At 45.9% G+C, this 25,019-nt stretch overlaps 1 protein-coding gene across 5 annotated transcripts in view; it reads right to left on the bottom strand.

Moving 5' to 3' along the window:
• The window catches only part of LOC120384214 (WT1 interacting protein), a 115,382-nt gene that overhangs the window by 68,115 nt on the left and 22,248 nt on the right, over nt 1-25,019 (bottom strand). The gene's annotated exons all lie outside the window — the stretch shown is intronic.

The raw sequence follows: 25,019 nt of genomic DNA on the forward strand, positions 1-25,019 counted from the left end.
CAGCATCGCTGTGGCAATGCCAGTTAGTCATTGCTGCTGCAGAGCTCAGAGAAAGATTTGTGATTTGGGTAGATTCTACAAAGAGTGTGGTTAGTTTTCTCATGGTAATGGAGTGATAGGTGGCTGATTACATAGAACTCGCAAATTTCCATTGTTCAGATACTTTTCCTGATGAGATCGTAACAATTTTAAGGTAGGTCAAATGTGTCTCCTAAAACTCTTGAAACTAGATTGAATTAATCTCTGACATGCTTGATTTTAATGGATTTGTGGTCATTTACACCAGAGATTAATTTGTCTCTGTGTCCAATAAATAAAACACTGGTACAAAATTACCTCCTTATTTCATACAGTTTTTGTTTTCCTGATATGTCCATTGGTCCATGGCTGGCCTGATTTAACTGTGCAATATGCAGTGCAGCTGTATCCATGTTGGTCCCAAGATATTAGAGAGACAAGGTGGGTGAGGTAATATCTTTTATTAGACCAACTTCTGTTGGTGAGAGAGACAAGCTTTCGGAGTTGAGGAAGAGCTCTGTGTAGCTCAAAAGCTTGTCTCTCTCACCAGCAGAAGTTCTCCCAATAAAAGATATTTCCTCACCCATTACCTCTTTAATTGTGTAGTGTAAATTAATAATGTCAATGTCATTTTGAAATTGCTTTAGGAGAACACAGAAGATAATTGAAGCAAAAGCGTATTTTGTCATTAAGCTACTTGTATGCTGGTTAAGGCCCTGATCCTGCAAACATTTAAACCTATGGGTAACTTTAAATCTTATTGGCTTTAATGCAACTCCTCATACACTTAAAGTAAAGGACTGCACAACTGTTTGTAGAATCAGTGCCCTAATCATCCAGATTTTTCTCTCCTTGTACTGAGAAAGCTTTACAAAAATGGTATCAATTCAAATCACCGGGAGGAGAAAATCTCACATCTCAGCTTGGAGAAACTGAAGTTAACAGAGGGCAGGAAATACCAAGGTAAAATAGGAAAAAGAGTTCAGTGGTTCAGGTTAGTCTTTATTTAGTTTTAGAAAGACTTAGCACATTGACTATTCTGAGCAACCACACAGAGAGAAATGTAATTTTTTTTTTTTAATAAGTAACTAGGAAAATGGAGAACGCAGGCAACACAGCATCTGCTGTAAGATTGCTGGTATCTGGTTTGGGACTCCAGTAAGAAAGGAGACGGAGGCTGCATTGCACACACCAGTTTTTCTGGCCTCCCCACACACCTCCAAGGAGTTTTTGGTGTTGGTACTAAAGTACCTGACAATATCCTTTTAACACCATCAACTATCAATGCCCTAAATTAAACCTGTGATACCAAAACTCTTCCAGAGAGATCTATCCAACTGCACTGTAAACAAAATAGTAAGAAAATGTTGATCCTGGGGCTAAGTATGAAATCAGATTTAATAAAATAAATTAGTACTTTACTGGAATAGGTTGACTACCTGCAGGAGCCCCACCTGCCTCAACTGTTACCTTTTGTAACCTTTGGTTTAAAAAAAAAAAAGTAAGAGGACTATTATTTACTATAAGTTAATGATTCATTTGCTGGTGAAAGTTATTGATCCCTCTGTAACATTCTGATCCAAAAGTGCAGCTACTTCACTAATCTTGCAACACATGACAAAGCCACTGTCAGAGCAGTGAGAGTAACCAGTGAACTCCACTATCTTCCCTATAATTTACTGGGAACTCTAGAATCACCCTGGTCTCTTATGTCCTTGCAACACCCTAGAGGCACTCTGGGGCAGGCAGGGTTGCATATACAATACAATAGCCACACATTCATTTTTTAAATGGACAGTCTGTTGTTTTAGCTTAAGGCCCTGGTCCAACATTTCATTTTATTTTTGGTAAGAGATCCAGATAAGAACAACCCTTTCAGAGTTCCTGTCACCACTACCAGCCATCTTCACCCATTCTGTCCACCCTTTCATAACATTAGTGCACTTGTGACTGACTACCACTGGCATCTCAACTAGGAAGTGGAATATTATGTATACAGACACACCTTCACCCTTTTCCTGCTGATTTTTACTTCAAGGATGGCAGAAATCCATAGTCTACATTTTCCTGAAATGTCTGTCTTTGAGATCTCATTCACAAATGCCATTAAATGCCAGACCTACTACAGTCAGGAACCATTGTGGCATAGCATAGAATCATAGAATATCAGGGTTGGAAGGGACCTCAGGAGGTCATATAAAAACTATTACCTAATTTTTTTTTAATCTGTTAACCCACCGGACCATCAGCAGGGTGACCATATTTCCCTATGCGGAATACAGGACACCTGGTAAAATTACTCATATTCAAGCGAGTTCAACGGCAATCAATAAGAACTATGCAGTACAAATGTTCGAACTAACGTCAAGTTGACTGAGCCTCTGCTAAAAAGAAACACTGCGTAGTTGGATTCTTTTTATTTATCTTCTTATCTTTAAGGCTTTAGGCTTCACACAGAGGGAGACATGACACACACACATACACACACACGTCCATACACCTCTCTCACACAGCTGGGGTGACTGACTGACTGATTGAACCCTCCCTGCCCGGCGCTCTCTGCCCTCCATTCCTGGCTGGGCCTCTGGAACGGACCCGCCTTTCCTGGTACCGTGTCTTCCTGAGGCAACATGCTGGGGCGGGGGCGAGGAGGAATGCAAGGTCACATGTCCCCCCCCAAAAAAAAAATCTGCCAGGGCTCACACCAGAATGTGGCCAGCAGCAACTTTTTTTAACACTGCGGGAGGGAAGGGATGGGAGCTGCTTCCAGTCACATGGGGTGGTGGGGGAGGCAGGGGGATGACCTGCCATGTGACATAACCCACTGCCACTGACATAACCCAGCTGCCTTCTGCCCGCGTGCGCCCCCCCCCGCCCCGCTACAGTGCAGGCAGGAATGGGTTAAGCCCTCAGGCTACATTGTGCACCAGGGCCAGGGAACCTGACTGCAGGGGCTTCAGCGAACCTGGCCATAGAGGTGGCTCAGCAGGGAAGGGTGCCTAGGGGATGGAGCAGTCCCACACTCCCTGGAGGCAGGACCCAGAGCTGGGGCGTGAAGAGGATGCTAAGCCCCTGCCCCGGGGCTGCTGTTGAGCCTGCAGGTTTGGGAAATGAACAGGCTGGAAATTTCACCCCCTCTCGCCCCCTCCCCCTACCACTCCACACAGGGGCAGCTCTAGACATTTCGTCACCCCAAGCAGGGCGGCATGCTGCGGGGGGGCGCTCTGCCGGTCGCTGGTCCCGCGGCTCCACCGAAGCTGCGCGGGACCAGCGGACCCTCCACAGGCACGCCTGCGGGAGGTCCACCGGAGCCGCCTGCCGCCCTCCCGGCGACCGGCAGAGCCCCCCCGCGGCATGCCGCCCCAAGCACGCGCTTGGCATGCTGGGGTCTGGAGCCGCCCCGACTCCACAGCTTAGCTGAGGGGCAGAGAGTCTTCCCCATGCCAGCGCTGTGCAGGGCTTTGGCACATGCCGGTCTCAGCATCTCCTGGCCAGAGCCCTGAGCCGGAGGCTCTTGGGCTTTCCCATGGCACCAGCCCAGCCAGAGGCAGTGGGGGAGGGAAGGAGCCTGCCGGCCAGGCTGCTGGTGAGCTCAGTGCTCTGACCATGGACTGGTTCTCCACACAGGGCTGCGAGTGGGAAGTGCCCCGCTATGGGGGATATGGAGCAGTGTGGGCTGGAGGGAAAAAAGGGCAAAGCAGGGAGAGAACAGCGAGAGGGGGAGCACATAAAGAGTTGATGAGTGGGCAACAGAAGCGACACAGAACTGGCTGCTGCCTGGCGCCTTCCTGCACTCACCAACCACTGCAGCTCACAGCCAGAGACGGCCGGAAACGGGATGGAGCAGGGCCCTACTGGCCGAGAGTCTGCATGCAGCGGGGACTGCGCTGATGAACCAGCTGGCCCCATGTGCTGCATTTTCGCCCCGCCACCAGCCTTGCACACCCAACCCCATTACTAGCCACTGGAAACCCCCTCCCACTCCCCACCCCCGCCAGTCACTGCTGGTGGGCAGGCAGCTGGCAATCAAGGATCTGGCCAGCAGCAGGACCCACCAGTAGTGATGGCAGGAGATAGAAAATATGGGACAATTTGCCCGTTTTTAAGAAAAAGTCAGGACACCTGCAGGAGGGCTTAAATATGGGACTGTCCCTTTAAAAACGGGATGTCTGGTTACCCTAACCATCAGAAGCAAGTGAATTTTTTGACTGTGATTGGTTTATTTACACAGCCCTCCCCACCATATGAGTCATTATGAGCTGCTGTCAGTTTTTTAGTTCATTTTCTCTGAAAGATTGGTCATTAATTGCAGGAATGAATGACCACAGAGATGACTGGTATTCTAAAAAGATTTCATGTATAATTCCATTTATATATTTTGAAAAATATATACGCAGCTGTGGTGTGAGCTCATAACGCCCTGGAAAAATCACTAATGTGCAGGTTATTTATGATCAGTTTTCCACCAATCAGAACCCACGCTGGGTGTTATTAGTTTGGTAAGAGGCCACACTTAATAGCAACACTGCATTTTGGTTGAGATTTATTTCTAATGCCTGTTGCATTTCCTAGGAAGAATGTGCTATTATGGAGCAAGCACATCACATTCTGGAATTTTGTTGTGTGTCACTGTTTGAATCTACCGTTTCCAACCTTTGTACAACTCACGTGCTTTGCCTGTATCTCCTTTCCCATCAGTGTTGTTATTCCTGACCTACAGCTGAGAATGTTCAGAGCTGCTCAGGATAGAGTGGAACTGATTGGGCAAAGTTGTCCTTTGTGCTCTGTCCTGGTGCCAGGCTCATTGTAAATTAGAGCACTTTATGGGTTGTGCTAATTTACGCCAGCTGCCTACAGCCTCATTAGGAGATCACAGGGATGTCCTGGGGGCAGAAAGCAGGGGTGAGATAGGCGCTGCCACAATGACTCTACCCCATCCAAGTATCCCTTCATGCAGAGAGAATCCTCCAGTATCCAGATCAGGGTGTAGGGTTGTTTCACACTGCCAGAGTGGTGCAAAGCAGTCCCAGCACATCTGAGGACTGGGGCCATTAGTCTCCTCTGGAGGAGCAGGGTAAGAAGGCAGTCGGTGTGACCTCACAGCCCATTAACATGGAATTGACTGCATTTTCACATGCAGATAATACAGACACACTGCAGGAGGAGATCAGAGTCTGTTAGATGCTTGGTATCTCTCTTTAGCTGGAAAGACATCACATGATGCTGTGTGTAAAGGCATTACTGGCATTAGTATAAATGTTCTGTGGGCATGAGTATGGGATAGCTGCTCTTCGCCGGGGTACATCCTTGAGCTCATACTACGTACACTTTAAAACACTGCTGGAAGATAAAGATAAAATCGAAGTAGAGAATAATCAAGCACATATGCACAATGGACCTCGGCAAAAGAGCACACATGATTAATGCTGGAAACTGAGACTTTTGATTGAAATTAGCTAAGCAAACTCCCCACTGCTCCCCAGATAGTATGAAACTAATTCAATTCCTCCTGATGATGAATTGCACATTACTTTCTCAGTAAGGCAGCTTTGAGAAAGTATGATCTGAATGTGACTGGGGCAAGTCTTTCCAATGCTGCAGAATATGCTCAATGGCTGCCTTTTTTTGAAGATCAGAACAGTGACACGTTTTCTGTCTAATGCACACAGAGATAGTTGCTGATTTAAGAATTTTATCAACCTGCACCATGTTTTTAGATATATTCAGTGACTTTGCTCCAAACTGAAATGGTAAGAAGACAGCACAATGTAATGAGCAAAGGTATCAACCACAGCCTGACAGACTCAGCGTGAACTGGATAAATCCCCAGCCTGTACTTTGACCAGAGATTGTTCCAGACTGGAGCCTGGAATAAAAACACCCCTGGACTTGGTGAACAGCATGTTCTGGGCCCATATCTACTCTTGACAGGTGTCCGAACTACTCTCTGGACCATCAAATTGCTGGCTGGAGCTCTACTTCCAGGTCCCCTAATGATAGAGAAACCAGTGGGACAGAATTTGGTACCATGTTTTCTGTGATCCAGTTAAAGTGTTAGCAGATGAATAAATACACTTTAGGTCCAACTCCATCCCCAGTTACATGCACAGAACTCTCCTTGGGTCCAATTCTGCCCTCACTCAAACTGCACAGCCCTATGGCGCACAGCAGAGTAACAGGAGTCTCAGAAAAGCAGCAGAATTTGTCCTGCTGACTTCAATGGGAGCAGCATGTGTGAGTTGGAAGGGAGAATCTGGCCCTCTCTCTCTTTTCTTTAACTTGACAGTGTGCCATGAATCAGAGATGAACCGCAGCTTTCTTTCCCCCCACATCATCTCTCAGTGGGATAAACGCTACATACAGTGTACAGTGAGACATGCCCACACCCTGTCATCATACATTAGAGTAAAGTTAGCATTAACAAATAACACATGGCACAGATCAATCTTTGGCTACATGGTCCCATTCACAAAGCAATGGGAGAGCAAAAGGATTGGGCATGTCTAACATTGGGTTACTGCAGTATCCATTTTTTTCTCTCACTAGCTGAGAACTGTCTCTCTGCACATCAGCTCAGAGGTGAGTCAGGGGCTTGTAGGACAGGAGGCTCAAACCCACAAGGACATGGAGAGAGAAGCTGCATGGGTCAAATACATGCCTTAATTCAATTCAGAGAAAGCTAAATGAACAAGTCTGAGGGTAAAAAAGCCAGAGAAGGGAATATGTGCTCAGTGGCCCAACCAGCGAAGAGGAAGGACAGGTGAGGTAGAGAGTTGGTTTAAATGCTTCTGTATCACAACCAGAGTCTAACCCGGATTGCAGAGCTAGGAGATTCTGCATGGACTGGAGAATAAAACTCCTTGTCCCTTTTAAAAAATAGCACAGAAGGGATCTTCAAATGTACAAGTCACATGTCACTCAGAGGCTGAGAGGAAATATAAATCCCCTCCCTACTCAGAGTCCAGTGGCTGGTAATGGTGGGGGAGGAGAGCCAAGCTTCTGGAACTCTCATTCTCACCACCTTCATCTGTCAAAACCACCTCTTGCCAGTAGCTTTTAATCTTCCAACTACTAGGGGTCTAGTAAGTTTTCCCATCCCTGAATATACAACATAAATAAATAAAAGTCCAATTCCCAATACATCCAGCAGGAGGATACCCAACTGCATACAATAACCACACATGACTGCACAAAAATCAGAGCGCGCTCCTTCAGCATAGATAAGAGAAGCATGATGCAGGAACCTGCTGACTAAGACTACATCACACTGCCTTCTCCGATAGGGGGGAAGGTCAGTAGATAACACAAATGTGAATAGGCCTGAGAATGCAGAAGTTCCCCACAGTGATACAGGAAAGAATGGAGACAGTTTGCAGGTAAACATTTTAAATCCCTGTTTTAAATCACAGGCTGTTCATGCCAGGAATCTTGAGGCTTCCAAGCCTAACAGTGGTCTGGCTCTATTTAAACAACAGAAACTAGCTCTGTATGATCCTTTAGAAAGTAATGACTCACCATAGCAGTGCAGGCTAATAGAACAGCTCTCACAGCCCAGAGTGTGTGAACTGGCTACACTAAGAGAAGAAATGTTATCCAGGCTACACTGGTACCTAGTAAAATTACTGTTTAAAGAAAGTCAAAATTAGAATTAGGTCACATGCCAGGAAATGAAGTTTTTTTCATTATTAAACCTTCTTCACCGTTGCTACCAACCTTGTTCTCTTCATGGAAACAGGATAAAGATATTTCCAATAACTGGCTACAGCCTCCAGATATCTGCCTATTTTATCAATCTACTAAGGGTATGTCTACACTATGAAATTAAGTCAAATTTATAGACGTCGATTTTTCAGAAATCGTTTTTATACAATCAATTGTGTGTGTCCCCACAAAAAATGCTCTAAGTGAATTAAGTCAGCGGACTGTGTCCACAGTACCGAGGCTAGCGTCGACTTCCGGAGCGTTGTACTGTGGGTAGCTATCCCACAGTTCCTGCAGTCTCTGCCACCCATTGGAATTCTGGGTTGAGATCCCAATGCCTCATGGGGCAAAAACAGTGTCGCAGGTGATTCTGGATACATGCATTCCATCCCCATAGCATCTGTGCCTCTTATAAGAGAAATAGCTTGATTGCTTTATTGGGGAGGAGGGGCAGTTGAGTTAAAGAGATGAGTTTTGTTCAGTTTTATCTCTTGCAGAAATTAATTCTATAGTCTAACTCCAGCTCCCATCACAGTTCTGATTCCCTCACTCATGAGCCTCTGTCTATTGGCTAATAATTTCATTGTTCCACTAGGATATAGCTGTCATGGGAGCTCATGGCCGTGGAAGGAGATGCTAGGCCAATCCCATGAAGGACTTTGGATATCAGGCCACAGAACCTGGACTCTCTTTTATATTCATTGGGGAGCCAGTGCAGAGCATTTGTTTGTGGCATCTGCTTTGCTAAGTAGCTGGGCTGCTACATTTTATACCAGTTGGAGTTTTTTCAGGGCAAGTGGCTTCATATCTAGATACAGTAAAGATGATGGTGGGGAATCTGAAACTGCACTGCTGTAGAACGTCTAACACTGCATTTCCCTGGCTCTACATTTTAGCAGTTATAAGCCCAAAGAACATCTAGACGGATGGATTGAGCTATGCTAGCTACAAATCAAGTGGAATACAAGTGCAGCTGAGTGGAGGATGTCATGGGAGACTGTATCAGTTCTGATTAGCAGCTGTTGGAAACTGAAAGGCTTTTCTGCCATTTAAAGTAGATTCATCCAATCAAATGAAAGTGAAAAACACTAAGATGATGACACTAAGCTGGGAGGAGAGGTAGATACACTGGAAGGTAGGGATAGGGTCCAGTGTGACCTAGACAAATTAGAGGATTGGGCCAAAAGAAATCTGATGAGGTTCAACAAGGACAGGTGCAGAGTCCTGCACTTAGGACGGAAGAATCCCATGCACTGCTACAGGCTGGGGTCTGACTGGCTAAGCGGCAGTTCTGCAGAAAACGATCTGGGGATTACAGTGGACAAGAAGCTGGATATCAGTCAACAGTGTGCCCTTGTTGCCAAGAAGGCTAACAGCATATTGGGCTGCATTAGTAGGAGCATTGCCAGCAGATCGAGGGAAGTGATTATTCCCCTCTATTGGGCACTGGTGAGGCCACTTCTGGAGTACTGCATCCAGTTTTGGGACCCCCAGTACAGAAAGGATATGGGCAAATTGGAGCGAGTCCAGCGGAGGGCAACGGAAATGATTAGGGGGCTAGGGCACATGACTTATGAGGAAAGGCTGAGGGAACGGGGCTTATTTAGTCTGCAGAAGAGAAGAGTGAGGGGAGATTTGGTAGCAGCCTTCAGCTACCTGAAGGGGGGGTTCCAAAGAGGATGGAGCTAGGCTGTTCTCAGTGGTGGCAGATGACAGAACAAGAAGCAATGGTCTCAAGTTGCAGTGGGGGAGGTCTAAATTGGATATTAGGAAAAAGTATTTCATTAGGAGGGTGGTGAAGCACTGGAATGGGTTACCTAGGGAGGTGGTGGAATCTCCATCCTTACAGGTGTTTACGGTCAGGCTTGACAAAGTTGGGATTGGTCCTGCTTTGAGCAGGGGGCTGGCCTAGATGACCTCCTGAGGTCTCTTCCAACCCTCATCTTCTATGATTCTATGAAAGCCTGAAGCTAGTGCAGTAAATGCTCATTGCTTCATATAGTACCTGAAATTACTGCTGCGAACCAAGAAATTACTAACAATCTGCACTGAGTTGACTCTGCATTACCTGTTGGGAAAGACTATATCTTGGGTGCATCCACACCACTCTCCTTTATTTTGCCTTTTGATGCTCATGATGCTGATACTGGTTCACTTCCTCAGGATGCATTTCACAGCCCTATTGTTCTGATCAGCACTGTGACATCGACCCATTGGTTTACAAACAGTCATTCATTTTTCTACTTTTTGGCACGGTGTCAGGCAATGCTGGGGTGACTCATGCTCACTTGAGACTTAATATCAGTGGCCAAGGACCTTCCTTCTCTAAGCACTGGAAGACAGTTGTTCTGGGGGCCCAGTCCCTCAGCTGCAGCACTCTGAGTTGCCTTGCAGAGGAATCAGAGTTTAGAGTTGGGTCCCAGTTTCTCACAGGTTAGTCAGCAGGAGTTGGGGCAGCTCCACTGGTGATTCACAAACATGAGGGTGAGGAGAGGAGCCTTAGACAGAACACTCATAACGGCAATAATGACCCATGCTGGATAACAGGTGGGAGAGTGACGCTCCAGAGAGAAACCTCACATCTCTCCACTATTCCAACAGGCCTGTGGTGTTGCAGTGCTCACCACAGAGAAGGAATGGGAGATCCACTTACACTGAGTACTGGGGTGATGCCCAATGGAATGAGCGAACCATGGTGGGGACATAAGAGGGAAACATGCCCCCATTAAAAACCTAAAGGCTCACCCATCCCACTCATCACCTGGGGCCCAAACTTTGTGTTTCTGAGACTGCCTCAAGCCAAACTGAGGGAAGCAAGGAAGCCAGCCAGCAGGCTAGGGAGACAGAGTAAAGGGCCACTCTCACTCCAGCCTGTAATAGCAGAGGACATAACAGTAGCATATGCACGACTGACTCCTCTGCACATTTCTGGCTATGAAGCAGGTGTGTAATATAGCTGTCTGAGGATGGGAGGGGGGCAGTCAGCCCAGCTGTGCATTCATACAGATTTGTGGAGACAGTAGTTTTTGCTGTGTGCTCTCCAAAGGAAAGAAAAAAGTAGCAAACGAAATGAGAATTCACTGGTCATGCTACACATGCTAGGTAATGGAAGGGATTTGCCCAAAGTTTCAGACTACAACTGCACTAGTAGGAACATGAAAGTATAATCAAGTTTGCTTGGAAATGTTTGTTTTTAATTAAGAAAAATAAGGTAATACATTCCAGGGCTTTAATATGTACAAGTTCATTTGGTTGTCTGCAGCAACAGGCGGAGAAGATCATCTGAGCTCAGAGTTAAGGCTACTGCTCGCTCTGGGCCATGGAGTTAGTCTACATTTACGCTGGCATAACGAAGGCTAAAACCTGGCCTTCTGTCTCTAGTTTATGCTACTGTCTCTGGTAGCTTTGCAGACACCTTAAAACAGCATGTGACTCTGCTTACTGTATTGGCTGCAAAAGTAAGCAGAGCAGTGAGACCTGGAGATGAAATTAGAAGCAATAATTCTGAATTTCCTGGCTTTGTGAGGGTTTCATGCCCTTTTAATATTTGCATATCTGTTTTGCAGGCAGAAAACCTGCATTATAGAGGCATATTTAAGAAGCCTGCTGAAAATGTGGCCCTTTGTGTTTATTGCAATTATATCCTTGTAATATACCCATCTAGTGATCACAGCACAGAACTAAGCTAGAAACACCAAAATTCCAATGCCCTTTCTGACAACGATTCCCATGATAGTCTTGGGCAAACAATTTAACTGCCCTGTGCCTCAGTTTCCCCATATGTAAAATGGGGAGCACAATACCTGTCTCATAGGGATTGTGAGAGCATTAACCAGGTAATGTTTATAAAGTGCTTTGAAGATGCTAAATGAATTACTTTGCCCAGTGTTTTGGAAAATGATGTGCAAATCTCCAGAGGACAGCCAGCTAGACCTTCCAAGGGTAAAAGCGGGGAAAAATTGGAGAAGTTTACATACCACATATTAGGGCATCTGTGAAACCAGAGATAGTAAAAATGATACCAAAAGTACTCACAATCCACCAGTACAGCCCCAAACTACCAGGCAAGTTGGAGATCTGAGAATAACATTTGCACGCTCTTAAAGCTGGAGAGACTTTTTCTTTTTATTACATTCAACTGTCATTTCAACTCTGAGTCATCATTTTAATATATGGCAGAAAAAGGTCATATTACAGCTGCCTTACTTGATGTATTTAAAATGGGTACATGATTAAACAGGGAGTCTAGTCTAAAAGTTTCCAGGTGCACTTTTCTATTTTCTTAGATAATGGTCTATTTCCAGAACCAGCATGACATGCTGAAAAAAGCATGTCTTACGTAACCATGTTTGGTCATAAATTAAACAGGTCATTCCATAAGTAGCGCTACCCAAGAGTTATACCTCTACAGCTGACATGTAATTCTGACACCTATACTATAAAGGCACTACAACTACTGGTTTGCCAATTGTGTGTGTGTTTTAAATGTGCAGGAATATAAACGTGTGTAAATGTACATAGATTATATATAGGCTTGGCAGAATTCAACTTTTATTTTTTATTATTTTGATTAATTATATCAATTTAAGCTTTTTATCTATTTAAATGTTTAGTTCCGCAAAATTATGGGTTTTAAGCATCTTTTCAGTTTTATCAATTTAAATTTTCAGAGGGTCACACAATCATTTAACGACAGGATGTGCGGAGATTCAAAACATTAAAGCTTTATAACTGTTAAAATATTGTCAATATCACATATCCAAATACACAAGCTAAATATCCTTAAATCAAACTCTTGAGTTCCCAAGCAGTAGTTTTCTTATTTTGCCTATCTGTAAATTTCTATTATTGATGGAAATTTGTTTTGCCATTTTGTGCGTGTACTGTAAAAATCAACACTTGCCAACATTTACTGATTAAAAATATTATCCTTCCAGTTAAATTATATAGCCACATAGATGGATGGATAGATCGATCGATACTCACTCAAAGGAAGCTGATACACTACTGAGAAATAAGTGAATCACTGAGGGTACATCTACACCGCATAAACCACCCACTGCATCGAGTGTCAGAGCCCAGTTGACTTGAGCTCACAGGGCTTGGGCTGTGTGGCTAAAAACTGCAGAGTAGACATTCAGGCTCAGGCTGGAGCCCAGATTCACCCTCTTCCCTCACGAGGTTCAGAGCCCAAAAGTTTACACTGCAATTTTTAGCCCTGCAGCCCAAGCACCGCAAGCTCGAGTCAGCTAACCTGGGCCAGCCGCAGGTCTTTTATTGCCATGTAGACGTACGCTGGAGGGCCTGTGAATACCGTAAGGATGAACACAGGAAACTTTATGACTTTCTGTAGAACACCCTGTATAAAGCACAGTTTCAGAGCGTCGCTTTTCAGTACAGGTTTTGCCATCTACAGCTCGAGAAGGATTTTTGTTCTAAAATAACTCCCCCGACACCCGCCCCATTTTCCCTGAGCTTCTTACTGGACAGAGAACACTCTTCTCCGCCCTTGCAAGGCCCAATCCTGCGAGTGGCCCAGCACATACCGCAAGTACTGAATGCCTTTCTGTCTCATTTGACTTGAGTAGGAATGGAGGGCTCACAGCTTTTTGCAGGATCAGACCACCAGAAACGCCTGCCCCAATCCAGCAAGAGGAAAACCCATGTGATATTCAGTCAAATATAGCACTAGCAATAAGTAAACAGGATATTCTAATTTTTACTTTTTTCCCCCGAGAAACAATAAAATACATTGCTATTTATGCTGGATCATTTCCTTCCTATGGGTCCAGCGCAACAAAAAACACACAGCCAGCTTCCGTAGCATGGAGGAGGCTTCTGTAGACTCGGACAGATTCACGAGGGGACGGCCTGGTGCTCTGTACAGCTGTGAAGGGAAGTGGGTTCAGTTTTTGTTCCTGGTTGCTTGCCCCATGAGTCAGCTGTGCCTGGGAGGTGGGAGGGTTGCAAAGGTAGCATTGCTGAGCCCCTTGGGAAAGGACACGCCTCATTTTGCTCGTGGTGAGTGGCTGTGGAGGAGGGGCCTGATTCACCACACCCTGGCACCTGGTGTCATCATTTACCCCATGAAAAATGAGAGCAAAGTGGGTATAAAATGCTGGCAAATCAGGATGGTTTTACAGCCTCTTTCTCCAGGTGAAGCTGATGGCACTAGCTACAAGGCAAAGGAGAATCAAACCCATGACCTCCACTGAAAGGGTTGGACTATGTTGGACTATGCCACTAGCAAAGTCTAAAGGTACAGCGACACTGCAACTCTGAGGGAGCCTCCCAAGCCCGGATAGACAGACTTGCACTAGCAGAGCCCAAAGGGCTTATTCTCCCTTAGGCTTGTTTGAGTAGCTCCCATGAAAATTAGCATGCCTGCTGAGGGGAGACCGGTGCAAATTTTCATCCCCAGGCACAAAGAGGTGTGCATAAACATGCATCCATATCTGCTGTTCCACCCACAGGTTAAATTTGCGTTGACAGACATCTGTGTAAGTGCACCTGAGTCTTCAACTCAAGCTATAGACACTTATCTCCTATGTGGATCAGGCACAGAGGGGGGCACATAAGACCCATGGACCAGTGGGTTACAGAGGAAAGACCTGCAAATGCAACGTGCCCGTGCCCATTTTTCCAGGTCACCTGTTGTGCCTGCAGCCAAATCTTAGCCTGTAACCTCTACAAAGAAGCCTGTGGTCATTCTGACAAGTGCTAAACTGCTCCTATTAAAGAACATGTGTCGTGAACTAACCGTTTGGCACAGAGAGGGAAACCGTGATGAACTACTTGGGATTTCACGGCGAACATCGAAGCCTCTCTACTTTAGAGGAGAGGGGATTTCTTGGTAGAAATAAAACAGTCCTTTAACTGAATAGAGCACTCGTGCAGGATTGGTCACCCTAGAGATGGAACTCCTTTACCCACGAAAGAGACAAAATGGGCAGGAGGAGTAAAAGCTACTTCACAGCAGGGTCCCTTCACCGTGACGAGCAGGGATCACGTCTAGAAGCAGGCAGTTGTTCCATCCTCCATATCCATTTAGCTCTCAGACTCTGTGCTGATACTGACAAAGGTACTTATCAACTGGAATTTTGGAATATGGACAGCTCTCCGCTTGGCAACAGACTGAGGATCTGGATTAGACTCACACTGGTAAACTAGAGGTGAGAAGCTCTATAATCCCAGGGGCCACCACTGCCCATGCATTACTCACTTTAATGAGTAATTCCTCCGACACCAACGGCAGGCACAGAGGAGCAGATGTGGCTAAATGTGTAGCAGGGCTTTTTCAGAAACACCACTTAACCATAGTGGAGAAAACCTCTGGGACAATTATTTATTTAACCTCTTTCTGGAAGCAGCTAAAAGCAAACTCAACATTGCAAAACTACGGAAAGACTGAGCAGACCAAAAAAGGGTGAATTGTTAGGGAGGTTATTAGCCGCTTTGCTGGTTACAATAAATGTCTCATCCAGATAAATGTGATTTTATTCAGCTGTCACCGGTTTGAAAGGTTCTATGGAGTGTTGAAATATTTGTTAATTTATGATTTAGAGGATTGGAAAAAAAATAACAGAAATGCGTAATCCTACAGCAATTATAGAGTCAACACTTAATTGATCTGAGGAGCCTCTATTCATAGCAGCTAAAAGGAGCATTCATTCCATTTTACATCACCCCTTGAACATTGTGTGTTGATGCAATTTTCAACACCAGGGGAAATCACTGAAAAAATTGAAACAGTCTGAATAATTTTCTTGATCTGTTTTTAATTAAAATAATTAGCCAAACACATGGAACTGATAAGGAGATGTAACCCTTTCCACCTCAGTGGTGCTATTTATAAAATGGCAATATTCGTATGTATCCAACCTTATAAAGCATGTTGAAAGCCTCCTACAGAAGGTACAATATTAGTGCAAAATATTATGAGTATTATTAAATCATTGGTTCAAATCCAGCTCAGGGTGGCAGCGAAGTTCTCATCTGATGGTCATTCAGTGACTTATGTGAGAGGAATTTAGGGATCCCAGTCCAGTTCCTAATAGTCAAATGTCCACCTGGCCAACACCACAACAGGCACCATTTGGAATCCTTGCTAGCAGACTCAGCAGAGAGGCCAAGGACTGACTGGACATGGAGACTCAATCCTCTTACTCCCCACACATGGACTACAGTGCCGTGAGGCATGTTGATGGCATAGGGCTTATCCACACTGTACCGATTCTGTGATAGAGCAAGGACATCATTCCTCAGGGCTACCTACTTGATACCTTTCTCGGGCACTAAATTCACACCAAAAAGTAAACCACCAATCAAAACATTGAGGAGCATCATACAAGTTAAGATTTCAATCCTAACCATGTAAATCATTACTGGCCAAACTAAATAGGATTAGTCCCTTCACTTCAAAGTTCCTTCTGAATCCTCGCTTTCATTTACGCCATTATGGAATCCATTTGCAAATGTCACTTTCCGCCTTTTTAACAGAACTTGCTCTGTTTAAAACTATTTAGGAGAACTGGTGATTTGGTTAATTACCAGAGTATTTGTCTCCAAGTGACTCTAGCCTCTACCATAATTATACCTATGGACATACGGGAAGTTTTTGCTGAGTAAATAAAGAAAACACTGCTGTGTTGTTTCTGTAACAGTTAAGATCAGAGCACTGAAATCATGCCTACACGTCCTCCCACCTCCCCCTTTGGTGCCTGTAATACTGATGATTCCATCATTTTGGGAAAGGAATTGTTTGTTCACAGAGCTGATCATTGTTCACTCACCATTCAACAGAGGCTGTTTCAATCTAGTACCAGGCACACAGAGGCTTCTCTGACTGTCCCTGGCCAGAAACAGAGATGGTTCTTCAGGCTAGGTAAGAAACTCTAAACTAACTGATCTCTTGAAATGGTAGTTCCCAGTGTGATGGGTGTCTGGTGGAAGCCCTAATCTTTAGCTACCACTAGATTTCTATGAGTCAAGCTGGCTTTATTGCTGGCGTACTTGACCACTGTGGGTTTGCGGGAAGAATTTGCGAAGACTGACAATGAAGCCCGTTCTCCTACTTTTCCTGGGACAAACTCACATAACATAAAAACGTGCAGTATCAATACAACATGGGAATGGTTCACCTCTGAAACACCTGGGTTCCTTACGACACCAGGTTCAAATCCTAGCAGAGGCAATTCAGCCCTTTGTCTTCTGCAGTAGGTAAACTGAGATCCACGACGCTCACAAATTGGGGGGCAGGTGGTGGCGCATCCTTCAGCTCAGCCCTTAAATACTGAAGTTCCATCAGGAGATCAAAAATCCCAAGACACTTTTCATAAGAATAGGGATGTGACTTTTGACAAAGATTCTGTCGTCTTTCCCCCTAACTCCCGTTAGTGCCCTATCTACTGCCCTCTAACCCAGGGGCTCTCAACCTTTTCCTTTCTGAGGCCCCCCAACCGACATGCTCTCAAAACTCCACTGCCCACCTGTGCCACAACAACTGTTTTTCTACATATAAAAGTCAGGGCCGGGGTTAGCGGATAGCAAGCAGGACAACTGCCTGGGGCCCCCACGAAGCTAAATTGCTCAGGCTTTGGCTTCAGCCTCAGGTGGTGGGGGTCAGGGCCCCGGGCTTCAGCCTTCTTCCCTGGACCCCAGTGAGTCTAATGCCAGCTCTGCTTGGTGGACCATCCAAAATCTGCCCACGGCCCCCCAGGGGGCCCCACACCCTCGGTTGAGAACCATGGCTCTAACCCAGAGGAGACTGTTTTCCAGTGGCTGGATCCTGAGAAGTGCAAAGCACAGTTCAGGATCCTTTAGGATGAAAGGTGATCTTTAACTGTCCTTTGTTCCTACTTATGATTAAAATGTGTGGTGCTGGCCCCTCTATACATCTGTACTCCTGATTCTGCCCACCCAAACAGGGTGTACCCCACCTTTCCATCCAGCTTTCTCTATAACCTCAGAGTCAATGCCCTGGCCTGGAGCAGTGGGAGGAAAATGCATCTGAGACTATTTGTTATGAAAACTATCACTTTTGACCTCAGAGACAGTTTATTCTAATTTAAATCTTGAGACAATGCTCCCTTTGTTCTCTCAAACCAAGCCCTTGGTGAGATTCTCAAGCTGTGCAATCTGACAAGTTCAATCAACAATTTGTTGTGGGTTTATTAAATACTTTTTTTTTTTTTTTTTTTACTAGTAATGACTTGGGTGGGGGGAGAAGGTTTTGCAAAATAAGGTTATAGGATGAAGTGTTGCGCATAGAAAATTGATTCAATGACAATGATGCTCTGAGGTCATGTTTGCTACCACTGTGAGCTGCTAATACTAATAACAACAGGACTTTGCACTTACCCAGCACTTTCCTTCTGAGGATGTCCAAGTGTTCTAAAGACTTAAATTGATTAAGCCTCACAAAAGCCCTGTGGGATAGGTACTGTTATTATATAAGGCATTGCTTTAGTGTTCATCACCACAGCATGAGGGTCCAGGTTCTTATTTATCATATATTAATTTCCTCATTTTAGAGTTGGGGAAAGTGAGATGCAGCTGCGACTAAAGGTGGGATCCACAAAGGGACTCAGGTGTTGCATCACCGAATATCATGATGCCCAACTTTTAGACACCTGGAAAATCACAGGCACAACATCACAGAAACCACTAAGCCGAGTTAGGTGCCCAAGCTCTCTATACAAAGAATGGGGAGAGATAAGTACCTATGGGTATGGGCTCAAGCCTAAACCCCTTTGCATCTACACTGCAATTGTGCTAACCCAGGGCTTGGACCCAGGGTCCCAGTAGGCTGCAGGACTGGAAGGTCCAAATATGAGTTAAGCCATGATTCAGCCCTGCTTGACTCGGGTCCCAGGAATCAGCCAGAAATATCCCACAATTCCATGAGACAGCTTCCTTAGCTCTGTGTGTCTCAACAATCCGCAGTCCACTTTATTGAAAGCAGAAGCCACCTCCCCTTTGCAAAGGGCAGCAGCTCAGGTCAGCGTTAATCCATTCTCTTCTGATCCCCGACCTGCGAGCACATGATCAGAGAGCCTCCTGGGTATGCAATGGAGAGCAAACAGACCAAGCCTTTTGCAAAGCGAGCTGCTTCCTGGTAATGTACAGGGCGGGCATGAAAGTTTTCCCACAGTGCACCATGGTCCTAGGGCTAGAGGGGCCATATTTTGGGGGAGAAGATGTGGGGAATATGGTTACTTTGACTCAGGTGTGCGCACTGCAGTCACAATGCCAGAGCCCAAGGTTCGAGCACACATTAGAAAAGTCTTAACCTAGGATTAAAATACAAGGGAGCTACTCAAGCACGGCATTCCCTAACATGGGTCAGCTGAGGAGTCCCACTTACCCTTCTCCGCAACAGGAGCCTAAGTCCAGGCTACAGAGAGGCACCTAGTTCTACTTAGCTATCCACAAATAGGAACCCCACTCCTGGAGTCAAGTGACTTAGGTGCCTAAGTCACATCTTGAGGGATTGAGTTAGGCACCTGTCTCGGTCCACACAAAATGGCTGGAGGAGGTGCTGGTACTGCCACCCACCTTGTAACGTTTAGCCCAGTCATAAGAGCATCCATCTGGGATGTGGGAGACTGATTCAAGTCCCCCCTCTCTGCCAGAGGGGGGAAAAAGGAGACCCCTGTTCAAATCCTACCTCCTGTGAGAACGCTCTGATCACTGAGCCAGGGGATTTTCTGTGGTGGGGCTCCCTCCACTCTGCATAGATAATGCAAGAGTGATTGGAGCAAGTGTTTATCCACAATGGAACAGTCATGGGGCCCAAGAGAATAAGACTGACTCTGTAGACCAGTGGTACGGGCACCAAGCTGGGAGACCCTGGGTCTCATCGTCCTGCTCCTTTCACGTTTTCATTATTTATCCAGGGAGGAACAGCTTCAGCAGGAGCGATGGAGGGAGCCTCACACTAAAAAATACATACATACATATACATTCACAAATCAGAATTTGGGCCTACTCTACATGACAGCCTCCCTTTAAATTGCATCTTTAACTGGGGACTGTTTACAAACTGAGAACAAGGCGGTGTGTTGTTTCCTTCAAAACATTTTAAAAAGTGCTGCAGGCAGCAATCTGTAAATAATGTTTCTTGAAGGCACAAACAACAAATTGTTAGGGGGGGAACAGAGCAGAAGCCTCACTGAAGAGATGAGCTTCTCAGCAGATTGGAGACGTACAGAAGTTAGAGAAAACACACACTAAATACAAGCAAGCAGCAAATGAGGCAAGTAAGAGGGACAAAGAGGGACATTTGGAATGTCAAGTCAATGGCTCAATGCACCTCAGACAAGCTGAAACTTTGTCATTCCCTCACTTATCTGCCCCTCTGGCCTTGTCCAACCAGTGCTCTCCTGATGTGACAAAAGGTGCAGAGAAGGGCAATGCAAAGATGACACAACAACTCTAATGCAGAGGTTGCATCCTCCTCGTTTGTAATGGCAGCTGCTGCTGACAGGGCTCCCTTGGCTTTGCTCAGGTTGAGTCCAATGCCGTTGGTCACACTGTTTAACCTTGTTCCTGTTGGCTTTGAATGTTTTTTAACTCCCTAAACACACATGTCAAACAGGTCCTTCCAAACTGGCCCAGGCGGGGGTGGACCCGTAACAGTCACACATCCCTGGATAGGGGCCTACACTGCAGTGGCTCCTGAAGAACTGCTCACTTTACTGTACTGTCGAGTGCTTTGTCCAGGCTAGTTTTAAATAACAAGAGAAAATTAACTGGAACCTCCAGGGAAAAGGGCAGTTACCTCATGTGCAAAGGCTGGGACATGTGTACCAGGAGGCCCACTGCAGATCCATGAATTATGAACATCTCCTGCATCAGAGCTGCCTGATTTTCAAGCACAAAACAAGTGAATGAAATTATTAGACAACAGACTATCTACCCTATGTTAGCCATGGTTATTCCCAGAGGTGGAACAAAGCAGTATACTTGGGGTCAGGCCCCCTTGGGTGCAGAAGAAGAGAGTCAGTAAGGGACTCAGTCTATGGGCCTGATCCTCAGCTGGTGTAAATCAGCCTAACTGCACTGACTTTAATGGAACTACGCAGCTGAGGATCTTGTTCTCCCTGGGGCAGCAGGGGGAAGAGGAGAAAGAGAGAGGGAGGCTGGGGAGACAAGAATGTGTGGGATGGAGCCGACAAAGTATCCGGCTGTGTGGAGTGAAGAACCATGAGTTATGCGTGGCAGGGGGAGCGGGGCAGGTGGAAGAATCTGGAGTGTGCATCTCAATGTTTTTTCCCCCCTTTCTCCCAAAATGTCTGTGGATCTAGGCCCAATCTAGTCTTAATCCACCCTGTTCAGTTCCAGCTGGGGGCCAGATCCTGCCTTCTGCCACACCCATGCCACTCCCACTGATTTCAAGTGCCTGCGGGTGGGATTTGGCTCCATATTTACAAGGTTCGCAAATGATGGTACAACACAAAATACTGTGTTAGTTAGACAGAGGGGAGGCCTACGTCTGAGGAGAGGAGCAGGTAAATTGCAGTCGCTGGCTGACCCTGACTCCCTCTAGCCTTTGGCAAGTCATCAGGCTCGGGGCATCAGCATAACAGAGAGAGCAAGGGCTTGCCTGTCTCCCAGGTGCAGAATAACCAAAGGGGAACTGAGTATTTAAGATCAGTTTAGTGCTTTGTTAAAACAGTATTTCCTATTCAGCATTATAATACCTCCTTTCTTTGTCTCAGGAATAACAGAATCCTCTATGGGCCCAGTCAGTCAGTCTTTAACTAGGGAAAATTCCCCCTCACTTCAATAGAAATTTTGCCTGAGTATGGAGTGCAGGATCTGGCCTTAAGAGACAAACTTGATATCAAGGTATTTTCCCCCATAAACTCGCTGGAAACAACCCAAGCTAAGGTGACCACAGCTGAGTCAGAACACACATGGAGTCATTCGGCAGTGCAGACAGCTGGTTCGAACTCACCCGTCCAATGTTCATTCCTCTCCTCCCCAGGAGGACACCAAGTAAACACCCTGCAAAGTGTTAAGCAGAGGCAGCAGGGAAGGGCAGTGCTGCACATACTGGGCTTGCAGAGGGACTGCTTTGCAAGTCTGCATTTTGGAACATCTTCAAAGTATTTGCTTTTTGTGAATGTATGCAAATTAGCCTCTGGAGAGCGCCTCTTTCTGGGCCAGCTCCTCACTGGCCTGATGCATGTAGCTGAGGTGGGGAGGGCGGGGGGGATGCTAGTGCTAGCTTTGAGGTTCTCGGAAAAGGAACAGAAAGTTAACTTGGTTGGTAAATTCTGAAAGACCCTTTTCAGGAGTCCCTCCCCCTCCCCTGCAACAAGCCAAATCCTCTGTCCTGAGACAAGCCTTAGTGAAGGGGATCAGAACAGGGCCCTTCTTGTTGTGGTCTGGCAAGATCCAGGGATGAGAAGCAGTAGCAGAGCCACTCTGTGCCTCACTTAAACCTCAGGGCTGCCCTAACCAATGTGGCCACTGAGCCCTCCCCCACCCCCCGCCCCACCAGGGCTTGGTTAGTCAGTGGATGCACATAGCTGTGGATCACCACGCCTCACCCACTCTTTGTAGGAGTGGTGGGTGGATTAGATAGCAAAAGACAAACCGTGCCATGCCCTGCCCTGCTCCAGGATCACACAAATCTCAGAGCCCTAAATATCACCGAGTATGCCAAGTCTTGGATTCGTTTTTCAGAATCTGCCAATAACCCATTTTGGGGGGTTGCATTTGCTGGGCCCAAGATTCATGATGCTCAGGCCTGGTCAGTACGCTCTCATCGCTGCTGGCTTTTCCTCCGCCGTTCCTACTAGTCACCATCTCTCCTTAGTAAAAAAGAAACTTGTCTTGCCAAGGGTTGTGTCTAATAACTGGGAAACGGGGGCACACGCAGCCCTGGCAGTACAACCACCAGCTTCAACACCTCTGTAATTGTCTATAGATCAAAGACTGATTGATGGCAGCCATTCACACCTTCCAGCACAACCACCCACCACTTCTACCCATGTCCCCGGGGAGTTTAAAATGTTGACAGCATGAATGACTTACCTGCCAGACAGAAAAGAAATAAAGTGTGTGTGTGGGGGGGAGACATACAGAGCCCCTGGTATGGAGGGAAAGGGATATGGAGGAGGGGAAGAATGAAGGGCACATGGACCCTCTAGCACACATAGAGCCCTTGCCATGGGGAAGGAGAAAGAGGGACAGCAGTGTGTGTGAGTGGGAAATACGGGTAACACAGATCCCCTGGCATGAAGCAGAGCGAAAATGGGGGGGGTGCAGGAGAAGACTGGAGGACAATGGTATGGGGGGAGGTCATGGGGGACACACAGAGTCCCTGGCATGGGGGAGAGATGGGTACACAAAGCCCTTGGGGGGGAATGAGGGATCCTGGTATGGGGCAGGTGACACAGAGCCCCTGGCACAAGGGACGGGGAGGCTGCAGGGAGTCCCTGAAATACAGGGGAATGGGAGGGTGGCATGCAGGGAGCTTGTACAGTGATTGGGGGGGGGGGGGAGGCAGCAAATGGAGGAATGCAAGATGCTCCTGGTGAGGGCAATGAGCTAAGCCTACAGATGCAATGAAGTGTAAGATCCTCTTTTAACCTGTAGTAAAAAGTTAGGCCCAGCTCCACAAAAGTATTTAGGCTCCTAACCTGCACTGAAATCAAAGGAAGCTAGGAGCCTAAATACCTTTGGAGATATGGCCTTAGTAACCAAACGAACCCGCACCATTCAAACGGGCACTAAAAGGAGTGTTCATGAATCAGTGTGATCCTGGATTTCTCAAGGGTGAGTCTTCTTGGTATTCAAATTCATCTCCTGTCAATTCAGTTCCTGCGAAGGCAGGGAATGATTAGATAACTGAAAGCAGATAGCCAGCTTTGTATCAGCAGAAACAGGGCAGATGAATTTATTAATGCATCAGAATTCTCTTATTTACATCATCTGCTCCATCTGCTCTTCGTTATATGTGTAGTAATTTTTAGGAAATCACTATGTCTATCTGTCAAGATACCGACTGTTCAGACAAAAACTAAGCATAGATTTTCCCACCAAAGCCTGAAAGCAGAGAGTAACTTCATACCAGGTTACTCTGTACATCTAGCAAGGTGTATATCCACATACTGAAATGGAGCAAGCAGGCACGGCAGAAAAGAAGGTTAAAGATAAGCTGGAAGGGCGAGTTTAACTTATTCCCTGATCTCTCATAGTATAATACAAAGAAACAAAAATGTTTTCAGACTGACCCAAAACCAACTCCTACTAGCCCCAATGACACAAGAACGGAACTGTCAGCAATTAAGGAGGCCTGGTTTAATTTATCAAATCAGAGCTGCAATTTCAAAATAAAAGTTTAATAAGTTGGTACCTTGTGTAGAGTTTGTTTTATTAGAGAACAGAATCAACCCCATTGAGTTTAGTGTAGCTCGAAGTGGGAGCCTTGCTAAGTATGACTAATGTGACCATCTGTGTTTCCATTAAACATATCATAATTGTTTAATTGGGGATTCTCTCCTTTTCCAGAATTTTAAATATGTGATCTGAGCATTTATTTTTAGCACCACTTGGCTGAAATTTGTATCTAGCACTTCAAAATGTCCACAGTAAAACTACAGTACAATTCCCTGAAGTGCTGTTGCAAGAACTCTAAACACATCATATATCATCCACCAAAATACAGACACAGAACCAACATCTGAGAATAGCTGGGCGTAATAAAAATGTGTGCATATGAAAATTTAGTGTTTGATGTACCCCAGATAAAGAGACACTGTCCTGGTCAATAGGGCAAAGTTACTCTGTTCTCAAGGGAGTAATGATGCTTACATAAGATGGGAGACTGGGGAATGGGCTAAACACTCTTTCCACTCTAGGCCAGATCCTGCCTTCCTCGCACACCCCAAACTTCCCCGGAAGTATTACCGTATATATCGGATTAGGGGATCAGAGAAGATTGCAGGATCAGGCCCCCAAAAGGCATTAACATTTGGTAGCTGACCTGTGCAAAATGAACTTGGTGGTGCCAGTCCATTTCCCAGCAAACAGGCACTAACACTACAGCCCCCACGTTAGCCCTCTAGGCCCAGATTTTCTCGGTAGCAGAGATGGCACCTGCAGATAAGGGTTGGGGACAGTGTAAGGAAGATTGTAGAGCTGGTGAGCTGCCTGCTCTAGCACAGATTTCACATATTCTCTGTTCTGTAAAGGGCCTGCTCAATGCAACTAAAGTATGTCTAGTTACAGGACCGGAGGGAGGCTTTATTCAACTGTATCACAATGGGGATGGGGAGGGCTCCTAC

Source organism: Mauremys reevesii, linkage group 16 (genome assembly GCF_016161935.1).
Source record: "Mauremys reevesii isolate NIE-2019 linkage group 16, ASM1616193v1, whole genome shotgun sequence".
Taxonomy (NCBI): domain Eukaryota; kingdom Metazoa; phylum Chordata; order Testudines; family Geoemydidae; genus Mauremys; species Mauremys reevesii.